Source organism: Equus caballus, chromosome 29 (genome assembly GCF_041296265.1).
Source record: "Equus caballus isolate H_3958 breed thoroughbred chromosome 29, TB-T2T, whole genome shotgun sequence".
Taxonomy (NCBI): domain Eukaryota; kingdom Metazoa; phylum Chordata; class Mammalia; order Perissodactyla; family Equidae; genus Equus; species Equus caballus.
Genome location: NC_091712.1, coordinates 1,417,127 through 1,433,244, shown reverse-complemented (window position 1 = coordinate 1,433,244; position 16,118 = coordinate 1,417,127).

Sequence of the window (16,118 nt, the reverse complement as noted above, 5' to 3'; positions counted from 1 at the left end):
GCAGAAGTCCTACTTCAGCCAGATCAGGCCTGCAAAGAAACTGCGTTTCACAGGCCTTTGGAAGAGATGTTCCCACTAGGCTCTAAGAGCACTGTGCAGAGCGAGTTGTTTCTTAGCTTCCCAAAGAGCTGGAAGCAAGATGCTGTGGGGCCCAACTCGCCCTTTGGAAAGAAGCCTGCACGTTGTGCCTTTCAGCTCTAGGGCAAAGTAGCACACCCAGAGCAGAAGTCCTACTTCAGCCAGATCAGGCCTGCAAAGCAACTGCGTTTCACAGGCCTTTGGAAGAGATGTTCCCACTAGGCTGTAAGAGCACTGTGCAGAGCGAGTTGTTTCTTAGCTTCCCAAAGAGCTGGAAGCAAGATGCTGTGGGGCCCAACTCGCCCTTTGGAAAGAAGCCTGCACGTTGTGCCTTTCAGCTCTAGGGCAACGTAGCACACCCAGAGCAGAAGTCCTACTTCAGCCAGATCAGGCCTGCAAAGAAACTGCGTTTCCCAGGCCTTTGGAAGAGATGTTCCCACTAGGCTGTAAGAGCACTGTGCAGAGCGAGTTGTTTCTTAGTTTCCCAAAGAGCTGGAAGCAAGATGCTGTGGGGCCCAACTCGCCCTTTGGAAAGAAGCCTGCACGTTGTGCCTTTCAGCTCTAGGGCAAAGTAGCACACCCAGAGCAGAAGTCCTACTTCAGCCGGATAAGGCCTGCAAAGAAACTGCGTTTCACAGGCCTTTGGAAGAGATGTTCCCGGTAGGCTGTAAGAGCACTGTGCAGAGCGAGTTGTTTCTTAGCTTCCCAAAGAGCTGGAAGCAAGATGCTGTGGGGCCCAACTCGCCCTTTGGAAAGAAGCCTGCACGTTGTGCCTTTCAGCTCTAGGGCAAAGTAGCACACCCAGAGCAGAAGTCCTACTTCAGCCAGATCAGGCCTGCAAAGAAACTGCGTTTCACAGGCCTTTGGAAGAGATGTTCCCACTAGGCTGTAAGAGCACTGTGCAGAGCGAGTTGTTTCTTAGCTTCCCAAAGAGCTGGAAGCAAGATGCTGTGGGGCCCAACTCGCCCTTTGGAAAGAAGCCTGCACGTTGTGCCTTTCAGCTCTAGGGCAAAGTAGCACCCCAGAGCAGAAGTCCTACTTCAGCCAGATCAGGCCTGCAAAGAAACTGCGTTTCACAGGCCTTTGGAAGAGATGTTCCCGGTAGGCTGTAAGAGCACTGTGCAGAGCGAGTTGTTTCTTAGCTTCCCAAAGAGCTGGAAGCAAGATGCTGTGGGGCCCAACTCGCCCTTTGGAAAGAAGTCTGCACGTTGTGCCTTTCAGCTCTAGGGCAAAGTAGCACACCCAGAGCAGAAGTCCTACTTCAGCCAGATCAGGCCTGCAAAGAAACTGCGTTTCACAGGCCTTTGGAAGAGATGTTCCCACTAGGCTTTAAGACCACTGTGCAGAGCGAGTTGTTTCTTAGCTTCCCAAAGAGCTGGAAGCAAGATGCTGTGGGGCCCAACTCGCCCTTTGGAAAGAAGACTGCACGTTGTGCCTTTCAGCTCTAGGGCAAAGTAGCACACCCAGAGCAGAAGTCCTACTTCAGCCAGATCAGACCTGCAAAGAAACTGCGTTTCCCAGGCCTTTGGAAGAGATGTTCCCACTAGGCTGTAAGAGCACTGTGCAGAGCGAGTTGTTTCTTAGCTTCCCAAAGAGCTGGAAGCAAGATGCTGTGGGGCCCAACTGGCCCTTTGGAAAGAAGCCTGCACGTTGTGCCTTTCAGCTCTAGGGCAAAGTAGCACACCCAGAGCAGAAGTCCTACTTCAGCCAGATAAGGCCTGCAAAGAAACTGCGTTTCAAAGGCCTTTGGAAGAGATGTTCCCGGTAGGCTGTAAGAGCACTGTGCAGAGCGAGTTGTTTCTTAGCTTCCCAAAGAGCTGGAAGCAAGATGCTGTGGGGCCCAACTCGCCCTTTGGAAAGAAGCCTGCACGTTGTGCCTTTCAGCTCTAGGGCAAAGTAGCACACCCAGAGCAGAAGTCCTACTTCAGCCAGATCAGGCCTGCAAAGAAACTGCGTTTCCCAGGCCTTTGGAAGAGATGTTCCCACTAGGCTGTAAGAGCACTGTGCAGAGCGAGTTGTTTCTTAGCTTCCCAAAGAGCTGGAAGCAAGATGCTGTGGGGCCCAACTCGCCCTTTGGAAAGAAGCCTGCACGTTGTGCCTTTCAGCTCCAGGGCAAAGTAGCACACCCAGAGCAGAAGTCCTACTTCAGCCAGATCAGGCCTGCAAAGAAACTGCGTTTCACAGGCCTTTGGAAGAGATGTTCCCGGTAGGCTGTAAGAGCACTGTTCAGAGCGAGTTGTTTCTTAGCTTCCCAAAGAGCTGGAAGCAAGATGCTGTGGGGCCCAACTCGCCCTTTGGAAAGAAGTCTGCACGTTGTGCCTTTCAGCTCTAGGGCAAAGTAGCACACCCAGAGCAGAAGTCCTACTTCAGCCAGATCAGGCCTGCAAAGAAACTGCGTTTCACAGGCCTTTGGAAGAGATGTTCCCGGTAGGCTGTAAGAGCACTGTGCAGAGCGAGTTGTTTCTTAGCTTCCCAAGAGCTGGAAGCAAGATGCTGTGGGGCCCAACTCGCCCTTTGGAAAGAAGCCTGCACGTTGTGCCTTTCAGCTCCAGGGCAAAGTAGCACACCCAGAGCAGAAGTCCTACTTCAGCCAGATCAGGCCTGCAAAGAAACTGCGTTTCACAGGCCTTTGGAAGAGATGTTCCCGGTAGGCTGTAAGAGCACTGTGCAGAGCGAGTTGTTTCTTAGCTTCCCAAAGAGCTGGAAGCAAGATGCTGTGGGGCCCAACTCGCCCTTTGGAAAGAAGCCTGCACGTTGTGCCTTTCAGCTCTAGGGCAAAGTAGCACACCCAGAGCAGAAGTCCTACTTCAGCCGGATCAGGCCTGCAAAGAAACTGCGTTTCACAGGCCTTTGGAAGAGATGTTCCCGGTAGGCTGTAAGAGCACTGTGCAGAGCGAGTTGTTTCTTAGCTTCCCAAAGAGCTGGAAGCAAGATGCTGTGGGGCCCAACTCGCCCTTTGGAAAGAAGCCTGCACGTTGTGCCTTTCAGCTCTAGGGCAAAGTAGCACACCCAGAGCAGAAGTCCTACTTCAGCCAGATCAGGCCTGCAAAGAAACTGCGTTTCACAGGCCTTTGGAAGAGATGTTCCCACTAGGCTTTAAGAAGACTGTGCAGAGCGAGTTGTTTCTTAGCTTCCCAAAGAGCTGGAAGCAAGATGCTGTGGGGCCCAACTCGCCCTTTGGAAAGAAGCCTGCACGTTGTGCCTTTCAGCTCTAGGGCAAAGTAGCACACCCAGAGCAGAAGTCCTATTTCAGCCAGATCAGACCTGCAAAGAAACTGCGTTTCCCAGGCCTTTGGAAGAGATGTTCCCACTAGGATGTAAGAGCACTGTGCAGAGCGAGTTGTTTCTTAGCTTCCCAAAGAGCTGGAAGCAAGATGCTGTGGGGCCCAACTCGCCCTTTGGAAAGAAGCCTGCACGTTGTGCCTTTCAGCTCCAGGGCAAAGTAGCACACCCAGAGCAGAAGTCCTACTTCAGCCAGATCAGGCCTGCAAAGAAACTGCGTTTCCCAGGCCTTTGGAAGAGATGTTCCCGGTAGGCTGTAAGAGCACTGTGCAGAGCGAGTTGTTTCTTAGCTTCCCAAAGAGCTGGAAGCAAGATGCTGTGGGGCCCAACTCGCCCTTTGGAAAGAAGACTGCACGTTGTGCCTTTCAGCTCTAGGGCAAAGTAGCACACCCAGAGCAGAAGTCCTACTTCAGCCAGATCAGGCCTGCAAAGAAACTGCGTTTCACAGGCCTTTGGAAGAGATGTTCCCACTAGGCTCTAAGAGCACTGTGCAGAGCGAGTTGTTTCTTAGCTTCCCAAAGAGCTGGAAGCAAGATGCTGTGGGGCCCAACTCGCCCTTTGGAAAGAAGCCTGCACGTTGTGCCTTTCAGCTCTAGGGCAAAGTAGCACACCCAGAGCAGAAGTCCTACTTCAGCCAGATCAGGCCTGCAAAGCAACTGCGTTTCACAGGCCTTTGGAAGAGATGTTCCCACTAGGCTGTAAGAGCACTGTGCAGAGCGAGTTGTTTCTTAGCTTCCCAAAGAGCTGGAAGCAAGATGCTGTGGGGCCCAACTCGCCCTTTGGAAAGAAGCCTGCACGTTGTGCCTTTCAGCTCTAGGGCAACGTAGCACACCCAGAGCAGAAGTCCTACTTCAGCCAGATCAGGCCTGCAAAGAAACTGCGTTTCCCAGGCCTTTGGAAGAGATGTTCCCACTAGGCTGTAAGAGCACTGTGCAGAGCGAGTTGTTTCTTAGCTTCCCAAAGAGCTGGAAGCAAGATGCTGTGGGGCCCAACTCGCCCTTTGGAAAGAAGCCTGCACGTTGTGCCTTTCAGCTCTAGGGCAAAGTAGCACACCCAGAGCAGAAGTCCTACTTCAGCCGGATAAGGCCTGCAAAGAAACTGCGTTTCACAGGCCTTTGGAAGAGATGTTCCCGGTAGGCTGTAAGAGCACTGTGCAGAGCGAGTTGTTTCTTAGCTTCCCAAAGAGCTGGAAGCAAGATGCTGTGGGGCCCAACTCGCCCTTTGGAAAGAAGCCTGCACGTTGTGCCTTTCAGCTCTAGGGCAAAGTAGCACACCCAGAGCAGAAGTCCTACTTCAGCCAGATCAGGCCTGCAAAGAAACTGCGTTTCACAGGCCTTTGGAAGAGATGTTCCCACTAGGCTTTAAGAAGACTGTGCAGAGCGAGTTGTTTCTTAGCTTCCCAAAGAGCTGGAAGCAAGATGCTGTGGGGCCCAACTCGCCCTTTGGAAAGAAGCCTGCACGTTGTGCCTTTCAGCTCTAGGGCAAAGTAGCACACCCAGAGCAGAAGTCCTATTTCAGCCAGATCAGACCTGCAAAGAAACTGCGTTTCCCAGGCCTTTGGAAGAGATGTTCCCACTAGGATGTAAGAGCACTGTGCAGAGCGAGTTGTTTCTTAGCTTCCCAAAGAGCTGGAAGCAAGATGCTGTGGGGCCCAACTCGCCCTTTGGAAAGAAGCCTGCACGTTGTGCCTTTCAGCTCCAGGGCAAAGTAGCACACCCAGAGCAGAAGTCCTACTTCAGCCAGATCAGGCCTGCAAAGAAACTGCGTTTCCCAGGCCTTTGGAAGAGATGTTCCCGGTAGGCTGTAAGAGCACTGTGCAGAGCGAGTTGTTTCTTAGCTTCCCAAAGAGCTGGAAGCAAGATGCTGTGGGGCCCAACTCGCCCTTTGGAAAGAAGCCTGCACGTTGTGCCTTTCAGCTCTAGGGCAAAGTAGCACACCCAGAGCAGAAGTCCTACTTCAGCCAGATCAGGCCTGCAAAGAAACTGCGTTTCACAGGCCTTTGGAAGAGATGGTCCCGGTAGGCTGTAAGAGCACTGTGCAGAGCGAGTTGTTTCTTAGCTTCCCAAAGAGCTGGAAGCAAGATGCTGTGGGGCCCAACTCGCCCTTTGGAAAGAAGCCTGCACGTTGTGCCTTTCAGCTCTAGGGCAAAGTAGCACACCCAGAGCAGAAGTCCTACTTCAGCCAGATCAGGCCTGCAAAGCAACTGCGTTTCACAGGCCTTTGGAAGAGATGTTCCCACTAGGCTGTAAGAGCACTGTGCAGAGCGAGTTGTTTCTTAGCTTCCCAAAGAGCTGGAAGCAAGATGCTGTGGGGCCCAACTCGCCCTTTGGAAAGAAGCCTGCACGTTGTGCCTTTCAGCTCTAGGGCAAAGTAGCACACCCAGAGCAGAAGTCCTACTTCAGCCGGATAAGGCCTGCAAAGAAACTGCGTTTCACAGGCCTTTGGAAGAGATGTTCCCGGTAGGCTGTAAGAGCACTGTGCAGAGCGAGTTGTTTCTTAGCTTCCCAAAGAGCTGGAAGCAAGATGCTGTGGGGCCCAACTCGCCCTTTGGAAAGAAGCCTGCACGTTGTGCCTTTCAGCTCTAGGGCAAAGTAGCACACCCAGAGCAGAAGTCCTACTTCAGCCAGATCAGGCCTGCAAAGAAACTGCGTTTCACAGGCCTTTGGAAGAGATGTTCCCACTAGGCTGTAAGAGCACTGTGCAGAGCGAGTTGTTTCTTAGCTTCCCAAAGAGCTGGAAGCAAGATGCTGTGGGGCCCAACTCGCCCTTTGGAAAGAAGCCTGCACGTTGTGCCTTTCAGCTCTAGGGCAAAGTAGCACCCCAGAGCAGAAGTCCTACTTCAGCCAGATCAGGCCTGCAAAGAAACTGCGTTTCACAGGCCTTTGGAAGAGATGTTCCCGGTAGGCTGTAAGAGCACTGTGCAGAGCGAGTTGTTTCTTAGCTTCCCAAAGAGCTGGAAGCAAGATGCTGTGGGGCCCAACTCGCCCTTTGGAAAGAAGTCTGCACGTTGTGCCTTTCAGCTCTAGGGCAAAGTAGCACACCCAGAGCAGAAGTCCTACTTCAGCCAGATCAGGCCTGCAAAGAAACTGCGTTTCACAGGCCTTTGGAAGAGATGTTCCCACTAGGCTTTAAGACCACTGTGCAGAGCGAGTTGTTTCTTAGCTTCCCAAAGAGCTGGAAGCAAGATGCTGTGGGGCCCAACTCGCCCTTTGGAAAGAAGCCTGCACGTTGTGCCTTTCAGCTCTAGGGCAAAGTAGCACCCCAGAGCAGAAGTCCTACTTCAGCCAGATCAGGCCTGCAAAGAAACTGCATTTCACAGGCCTTTGGAAGAGATGTTCCCGGTAGGCTGTAAGAGCACTGTGCAGAGCGAGTTGTTTCTTAGCTTCCCAAAGAGCTGGAAGCAAGATGCTGTGGGGCCCAACTCACCCTTTGGAAAGAAGTCTGCACGTTGTGCCTTTCAGCTCTAGGGCAAAGTAGCACACCCAGAGCAGAAGTCCTACTTCAGCCAGATCAGGCCTGCAAAGAAACTGCGTTTCACAGGCCTTTGGAAGAGATGTTCCCACTAGGCTTTAAGACCACTGTGCAGAGCGAGTTGTTTCTTAGCTTCCCAAAGAGCTGGAAGCAAGATGCTGTGGGGCCCAACTCGCCCTTTGGAAAGAAACCTGCACGTTGTGCCTTTCAGCTCTAGGGCAAAGTAGCACACCCAGAGCAGAAGTCCTACTTCAGCCAGATAAGGCCTGCAAAGAAACTGCGTTTCAAAGGCCTTTGGAAGAGATGTTCCCGGTAGGCTGTAAGAGCACTGTGCAGAGCGAGTTGTTTCTTAGCTTCCCAAAGAGCTGGAAGCAAGATGCTGTGGGGCCCAACTCGCCCTTTGGAAAGAAGCCTGCACGTTGTGCCTTTCAGCTCTAGGGCAAAGTAGCACACCCAGAGCAGAAGTCCTACTTCAGCCAGATCAGGCCTGCAAACAAACTGCGTTTCACAGGCCTTTGGAAGAGATGTTCCCGGTAGGCTGTAAGAGCACTGTGCAGAGCGAGTTGTTTCTTAGCTTCCCAAAGAGCTGGAAGCAAGATGCTGTGGGGCCCAACTCGCCCTTTGGAAAGAAGCCTGCACGTTGTGCCTTTCAGCTCTAGGGCAAAGTAGCACACCCAGAGCAGAAGTCCTACTTCAGCCAGATCAGGCCTGCAAAGAAACTGCGTTTCACCGGCCTTTGGAAGAGATGTTCCCACTAGGCTGTAAGAACACTGTGCAGAGCGAGTTGTTTCTTAGCTTCCCAAAGAGCTGGAAGCAAGATGCTGTGGCGCCCAACTGGCCCTTTGGAAAGAAGCCTGCACGTTGTGCCTTTCAGCTCTAGGGCAAAGTAGCACACCCAGAGCAGAAGTCCTACTTCAGCCAGATAAGGCCTGCAAAGAAACTGCGTTTCAAAGGCCTTTGGAAGAGATGTTCCCGGTAGGCTGTAAGAGCACTGTGCAGAGCGAGTTGTTTCTTAGCTTCCCAAAGAGCTGGAAGCAAGATGCTGTGGGGCCCAACTCGCCCTTTGGAAAGAAGCCTGCACGTTGTGCCTTTCAGCTCTAGGGCAAAGTAGCACACCCAGAGCAGAAGTCCTACTTCAGCCAGATCAGGCCTGCAAAGAAACTGCGTTTCACAGGCCTTTGGAAGAGATGTTCCCGGTAGGCTGTAAGAGCACTGTGCAGAGCGAGTTGTTTCTTAGCTTCCCAAAGAGCTGGAAGCAAGATGCTGTGGGGCCCAACTCGCCCTTTGGAAAGAAGCCTGCACGTTGTGCCTTTCAGCTCTAGGGCAAAGTAGCACACCCAGAGCAGAAGTCCTACTTCAGCCAGATCAGGCCTGCAAAGAAAGTGCGTTTCACCGGCCTTTGGAAGAGATGTTCCCACTAGGCTGTAAGAACACTGTGCAGAGAGAGTTGTTTCTTAGCTTCCCAAAGAGCTGGAAGCAAGATGCTGTGGGGCCCAACTGGCCCTTTGGAAAGAAGCCTGCACGTTGTGCCTTTCAGCTCTAGGGCAAAGTAGCACACCCAGAGCAGAAGTCCTACTTCAGCCAGATAAGGCCTGCAAAGAAACTGCGTTTCAAAGGCCTTTGGAAGAGATGTTCCCGGTAGGCTGTAAGAGCACTGTGCAGAGCGAGTTGTTTCTTAGCTTCCCAAAGAGCTGGAAGCAAGATGCTGTGGGGCCCAACTCGCCCTTTGGAAAGAAGCCTGCACGTTGTGCCTTTCAGCTCTAGGGCAAAGTAGCACACCCAGAGCAGAAGTCCTACTTCAGCCAGATCAGGCCTGCAAAGAAACTGCGTTTCACAGGCATTTGGAAGAGATGTTCCCGGTAGGCTGTAAGAGCACTGTGCAGAGCGAGTTGTTTCTTAGCTTCCCAAAGAGCTGGAAGCAAGATGCTGTGGGGCCCAACTCGCCCTTTGGAAAGAAGCCTGCACGTTGTGCCTTTCAGCTCTAGGGCAAAGTAGCACCCCAGAGCAGAAGTCCTACTTCAGCCAGATCAGGCCTGCAAAGAAACTGCGTTTCACAGGCCTTTGGAAGAGATGTTCCCGGTAGGCTGTAAGAGCACTCTTCAGAGCGAGTTGTTTCTTAGCTTCCCAAAGAGCTGGAAGCAAGATGCTGTGGGGCCCAACTCGCCCTTTGGAAAGAAGTCTGCACGTTGTGCCTTTCAGCTCTAGGGCAAAGTAGCACACCCAGAGCAGAAGTCCTACTTCAGCCAGATCAGGCCTGCAAAGAAACTGCGTTTCACAGGCCTTTGGAAGAGATGTTCCCACTAGGCTTTAAGACCACTGTGCAGAGCGAGTTGTTTCTTAGCTTCCCAAAGAGCTGGAAGCAAGATGCTGTGGGGCCCAACTCGCCCTTTGGAAAGAAGACTGCACGTTGTGCCTTTCAGCTCTAGGGCAAAGTAGCACACCCAGAGCAGAAGTCCTACTTCAGCCAGATCAGACCTGCAAAGAAACTGCGTTTCCCAGGCCTTTGGAAGAGATGTTCCCGGTAGGCTGTAAGAGCACTGTGCAGAGCGAGTTGTTTCTTAGCTTCCCAAAGAGCTGGAAGCAAGATGCTGTGGGGCCCAACTGGCCCTTTGGAAAGAAGCCTGCACGTTGTGCCTTTCAGCTCTAGGGCAAAGTAGCACACCCAGAGCAGAAGTCCTACTTCAGCCAGATAAGGCCTGCAAAGAAACTGCGTTTCAAAGGCCTTTGGAAGAGATGTTCCCGGTAGGCTGTAAGAGCACTGTGCAGAGCGAGTTGTTTCTTAGCTTCCCAAAGAGCTGGAAGCAAGATGCTGTGGGGCCCAACTCGCCCTTTGGAAAGAAGCCTGCACGTTGTGCCTTTCAGCTCTAGGGCAAAGTAGCACACCCAGAGCAGAAGTCCTACTTCAGCCAGATCAGGCCTGCAAACAAACTGCGTTTCACAGGCCTTTGGAAGAGATGTTCCCGGTAGGCTGTAAGAGCACTGTGCAGAGCGAGTTGTTTCTTAGCTTCCCAAAGAGCTGGAAGCAAGATGCTGTGGGGCCCAACTCGCCCTTTGGAAAGAAGCCTGCACGTTGTGCCTTTCAGCTCTAGGGCAAAGTAGCACACCCAGAGCAGAAGTCCTACTTCAGCCAGATCAGGCCTGCAAAGAAACTGCGTTTCACCGGCCTTTGGAAGAGATGTTCCCACTAGGCTGTAAGAACACTGTGCAGAGCGAGTTGTTTCTTAGCTTCCCAAAGAGCTGGAAGCAAGATGCTGTGGGGCCCAACTGGCCCTTTCGAAAGAAGCCTGCACGTTGTGCCTTTCAGCTCTAGGGCAAAGTAGCACACCCAGAGCAGAAGTCCTACTTCAGCCAGATAAGGCCTGCAAAGAAACTGCGTTTCAAAGGCCTTTGGAAGAGATGTTCCCGGTAGGCTGTAAGAGCACTGTGCAGAGCGAGTTGTTTCTAAGCTTCCCAAAGAGCTGGAAGCAAGATGCTGTGGGGCCCAACTCGCCCTTTGGAAAGAAGCCTGCACGTTGTGCCTTTCAGCTCTAGGGCAAAGTAGCACACCCAGAGCAGAAGTCCTACTTCAGCCAGATCAGGCCTGCAAAGCAACTGCGTTTCACAGGCCTTTGGAAGAGATGTTCCCACTAGGCTGTAAGAGCACTGTGCAGAGCGAGTTGTTTCTTAGCTTCCCAAAGAGCTGGAAGCAAGATGCTGTGGGGCCCAACTCGCCCTTTGGAAAGAAGCCTGCACGTTGTGCCTTTCAGCTCTAGGGCAAAGTAGCACACCCAGAGCAGAAGTCCTACTTCAGCCAGATCAGACCTGCAAAGAAACTGCGCTTCCCAGGCCTTTGGAAGAGATGTTCCCACTAGGCTGTAAGAGCACTGTGCAGAGCGAGTTGTTTCTTAGCTTCCCAAAGAGCTGGAAGCAAGATGCTGTGGGGCCCAACTCGCCCTTTGGAAAGAAGCCTGCACGTTGTGCCTTTCAGCTCCAGGGCAAAGTAGCACACCCAGAGCAGAAGTCCTACTTCAGCCAGATCAGGCCTGCAAAGAAACTGCGTTTCACAGGCCTTTGGAAGAGATGTTCCCGGTAGGCTGTAAGAGCACTGTTCAGAGCGAGTTGTTTCTTAGCTTCCCAAAGAGCTGGAAGCAAGATGCTGTGGGGCCCAACTCGCCCTTTGGAAAGAAGTCTGCACGTTGTGCCTTTCAGCTCTAGGGCAAAGTAGCACACCCAGAGCAGAAGTCCTACTTCAGCCAGATCAGGCCTGCAAAGAAACTGCGTTTCACAGGCCTTTGGAAGAGATGTTCCCGGTAGGCTGTAAGAGCACTGTGCAGAGCGAGTTGTTTCTTAGCTTCCCAAGAGCTGGAAGCAAGATGCTGTGGGGCCCAACTCGCCCTTTGGAAAGAAGCCTGCACGTTGTGCCTTTCAGCTCCAGGGCAAAGTAGCACACCCAGAGCAGAAGTCCTACTTCAGCCAGATCAGGCCTGCAAAGAAACTGCGTTTCACAGGCCTTTGGAAGAGATGTTCCCGGTAGGCTGTAAGAGCACTGTGCAGAGCGAGTTGTTTCTTAGCTTCCCAAAGAGCTGGAAGCAAGATGCTGTGGGGCCCAACTCGCCCTTTGGAAAGAAGCCTGCACGTTGTGCCTTTCAGCTCTAGGGCAAAGTAGCACACCCAGAGCAGAAGTCCTACTTCAGCCGGATCAGGCCTGCAAAGAAACTGCGTTTCACAGGCCTTTGGAAGAGATGTTCCCGGTAGGCTGTAAGAGCACTGTGCAGAGCGAGTTGTTTCTTAGCTTCCCAAAGAGCTGGAAGCAAGATGCTGTGGGGCCCAACTCGCCCTTTGGAAAGAAGCCTGCACGTTGTGCCTTTCAGCTCTAGGGCAAAGTAGCACACCCAGAGCAGAAGTCCTACTTCAGCCAGATCAGGCCTGCAAAGAAACTGCGTTTCACAGGCCTTTGGAAGAGATGTTCCCACTAGGCTTTAAGAAGACTGTGCAGAGCGAGTTGTTTCTTAGCTTCCCAAAGAGCTGGAAGCAAGATGCTGTGGGGCCCAACTCGCCCTTTGGAAAGAAGCCTGCACGTTGTGCCTTTCAGCTCTAGGGCAAAGTAGCACACCCAGAGCAGAAGTCCTACTTCAGCCAGATCAGACCTGCAAAGAAACTGCGTTTCCCAGGCCTTTGGAAGAGATGTTCCCACTAGGCTGTAAGAGCACTGTGCAGAGCGAGTTGTTTCTTAGCTTCCCAAAGAGCTGGAAGCAAGATGCTGTGGGGCCCAACTCGCCCTTTGGAAAGAAGCCTGCACGTTGTGCCTTTCAGCTCCAGGGCAAAGTAGCACACCCAGAGCAGAAGTCCTACTTCAGCCAGATCAGGCCTGCAAAGAAACTGCGTTTCACAGGCCTTTGGAAGAGATGTTCCCGGTAGGCTGTAAGAGCACTGTGCAGAGCGAGTTGTTTCTTAGCTTCCCAAAGAGCTGGAAGCAAGATGCTGTGGGGCCCAACTCGCCCTTTGGAAAGAAGACTGCACGTTGTGCCTTTCAGCTCTAGGGCAAAGTAGCACACCCAGAGCAGAAGTCCTACTTCAGCCAGATCAGGCCTGCAAAGAAACTGCGTTTCACAGGCCTTTGGAAGAGATGTTCCCACTAGGCTCTAAGAGCACTGTGCAGAGCGAGTTGTTTCTTAGCTTCCCAAAGAGCTGGAAGCAAGATGCTGTGGGGCCCAACTCGCCCTTTGGAAAGAAGCCTGCACGTTGTGCCTTTCAGCTCTAGGGCAAAGTAGCACACCCAGAGCAGAAGTCCTACTTCAGCCAGATCAGGCCTGCAAAGCAACTGCGTTTCACAGGCCTTTGGAAGAGATGTTCCCACTAGGCTGTAAGAGCACTGTGCAGAGCGAGTTGTTTCTTAGCTTCCCAAAGAGCTGGAAGCAAGATGCTGTGGGGCCCAACTCGCCCTTTGGAAAGAAGCCTGCACGTTGTGCCTTTCAGCTCTAGGGCAACGTAGCACACCCAGAGCAGAAGTCCTACTTCAGCCAGATCAGGCCTGCAAAGAAACTGCGTTTCCCAGGCCTTTGGAAGAGATGTTCCCACTAGGCTGTAAGAGCACTGTGCAGAGCGAGTTGTTTCTTAGTTTCCCAAAGAGCTGGAAGCAAGATGCTGTGGGGCCCAACTCGCCCTTTGGAAAGAAGCCTGCACGTTGTGCCTTTCAGCTCTAGGGCAAAGTAGCACACCCAGAGCAGAAGTCCTACTTCAGCCGGATAAGGCCTGCAAAGAAACTGCGTTTCACAGGCCTTTGGAAGAGATGTTCCCGGTAGGCTGTAAGAGCACTGTGCAGAGCGAGTTGTTTCTTAGCTTCCCAAAGAGCTGGAAGCAAGATGCTGTGGGGCCCAACTCGCCCTTTGGAAAGAAGCCTGCACGTTGTGCCTTTCAGCTCTAGGGCAAAGTAGCACACCCAGAGCAGAAGTCCTACTTCAGCCAGATCAGGCCTGCAAAGAAACTGCGTTTCACAGGCCTTTGGAAGAGATGTTCCCACTAGGCTGTAAGAGCACTGTGCAGAGCGAGTTGTTTCTTAGCTTCCCAAAGAGCTGGAAGCAAGATGCTGTGGGGCCCAACTCGCCCTTTGGAAAGAAGCCTGCACGTTGTGCCTTTCAGCTCTAGGGCAAAGTAGCACCCCAGAGCAGAAGTCCTACTTCAGCCAGATCAGGCCTGCAAAGAAACTGCGTTTCACAGGCCTTTGGAAGAGATGTTCCCGGTAGGCTGTAAGAGCACTGTGCAGAGCGAGTTGTTTCTTAGCTTCCCAAAGAGCTGGAAGCAAGATGCTGTGGGGCCCAACTCGCCCTTTGGAAAGAAGTCTGCACGTTGTGCCTTTCAGCTCTAGGGCAAAGTAGCACACCCAGAGCAGAAGTCCTACTTCAGCCAGATCAGGCCTGCAAAGAAACTGCGTTTCACAGGCCTTTGGAAGAGATGTTCCCACTAGGCTTTAAGACCACTGTGCAGAGCGAGTTGTTTCTTAGCTTCCCAAAGAGCTGGAAGCAAGATGCTGTGGGGCCCAACTCGCCCTTTGGAAAGAAGACTGCACGTTGTGCCTTTCAGCTCTAGGGCAAAGTAGCACACCCAGAGCAGAAGTCCTACTTCAGCCAGATCAGACCTGCAAAGAAACTGCGTTTCCCAGGCCTTTGGAAGAGATGTTCCCACTAGGCTGTAAGAGCACTGTGCAGAGCGAGTTGTTTCTTAGCTTCCCAAAGAGCTGGAAGCAAGATGCTGTGGGGCCCAACTGGCCCTTTGGAAAGAAGCCTGCACGTTGTGCCTTTCAGCTCTAGGGCAAAGTAGCACACCCAGAGCAGAAGTCCTACTTCAGCCAGATAAGGCCTGCAAAGAAACTGCGTTTCAAAGGCCTTTGGAAGAGATGTTCCCGGTAGGCTGTAAGAGCACTGTGCAGAGCGAGTTGTTTCTTAGCTTCCCAAAGAGCTGGAAGCAAGATGCTGTGGGGCCCAACTCGCCCTTTGGAAAGAAGCCTGCACGTTGTGCCTTTCAGCTCTAGGGCAAAGTAGCACACCCAGAGCAGAAGTCCTACTTCAGCCAGATCAGGCCTGCAAAGAAACTGCGTTTCCCAGGCCTTTGGAAGAGATGTTCCCACTAGGCTGTAAGAGCACTGTGCAGAGCGAGTTGTTTCTTAGCTTCCCAAAGAGCTGGAAGCAAGATGCTGTGGGGCCCAACTCGCCCTTTGGAAAGAAGCCTGCACGTTGTGCCTTTCAGCTCCAGGGCAAAGTAGCACACCCAGAGCAGAAGTCCTACTTCAGCCAGATCAGGCCTGCAAAGAAACTGCGTTTCACAGGCCTTTGGAAGAGATGTTCCCGGTAGGCTGTAAGAGCACTGTTCAGAGCGAGTTGTTTCTTAGCTTCCCAAAGAGCTGGAAGCAAGATGCTGTGGGGCCCAACTCGCCCTTTGGAAAGAAGTCTGCACGTTGTGCCTTTCAGCTCTAGGGCAAAGTAGCACACCCAGAGCAGAAGTCCTACTTCAGCCAGATCAGGCCTGCAAAGAAACTGCGTTTCACAGGCCTTTGGAAGAGATGTTCCCGGTAGGCTGTAAGAGCACTGTGCAGAGCGAGTTGTTTCTTAGCTTCCCAAGAGCTGGAAGCAAGATGCTGTGGGGCCCAACTCGCCCTTTGGAAAGAAGCCTGCACGTTGTGCCTTTCAGCTCCAGGGCAAAGTAGCACACCCAGAGCAGAAGTCCTACTTCAGCCAGATCAGGCCTGCAAAGAAACTGCGTTTCACAGGCCTTTGGAAGAGATGTTCCCGGTAGGCTGTAAGAGCACTGTGCAGAGCGAGTTGTTTCTTAGCTTCCCAAAGAGCTGGAAGCAAGATGCTGTGGGGCCCAACTCGCCCTTTGGAAAGAAGCCTGCACGTTGTGCCTTTCAGCTCTAGGGCAAAGTAGCACACCCAGAGCAGAAGTCCTACTTCAGCCGGATCAGGCCTGCAAAGAAACTGCGTTTCACAGGCCTTTGGAAGAGATGTTCCCGGTAGGCTGTAAGAGCACTGTGCAGAGCGAGTTGTTTCTTAGCTTCCCAAAGAGCTGGAAGCAAGATGCTGTGGGGCCCAACTCGCCCTTTGGAAAGAAGCCTGCACGTTGTGCCTTTCAGCTCTAGGGCAAAGTAGCACACCCAGAGCAGAAGTCCTACTTCAGCCAGATCAGGCCTGCAAAGAAACTGCGTTTCACAGGCCTTTGGAAGAGATGTTCCCACTAGGCTTTAAGAAGACTGTGCAGAGCGAGTTGTTTCTTAGCTTCCCAAAGAGCTGGAAGCAAGATGCTGTGGGGCCCAACTCGCCCTTTGGAAAGAAGCCTGCACGTTGTGCCTTTCAGCTCTAGGGCAAAGTAGCACACCCAGAGCAGAAGTCCTATTTCAGCCAGATCAGACCTGCAAAGAAACTGCGTTTCCCAGGCCTTTGGAAGAGATGTTCCCACTAGGATGTAAGAGCACTGTGCAGAGCGAGTTGTTTCTTAGCTTCCCAAAGAGCTGGAAGCAAGATGCTGTGGGGCCCAACTCGCCCTTTGGAAAGAAGCCTGCACGTTGTGCCTTTCAGCTCCAGGGCAAAGTAGCACACCCAGAGCAGAAGTCCTACTTCAGCCAGATCAGGCCTGCAAAGAAACTGCGTTTCCCAGGCCTTTGGAAGAGATGTTCCCGGTAGGCTGTAAGAGCACTGTGCAGAGCGAGTTGTTTCTTAGCTTCCCAAAGAGCTGGAAGCAAGATGCTGTGGGGCCCAACTCGCCCTTTGGAAAGAAGACTGCACGTTGTGCCTTTCAGCTCTAGGGCAAAGTAGCAC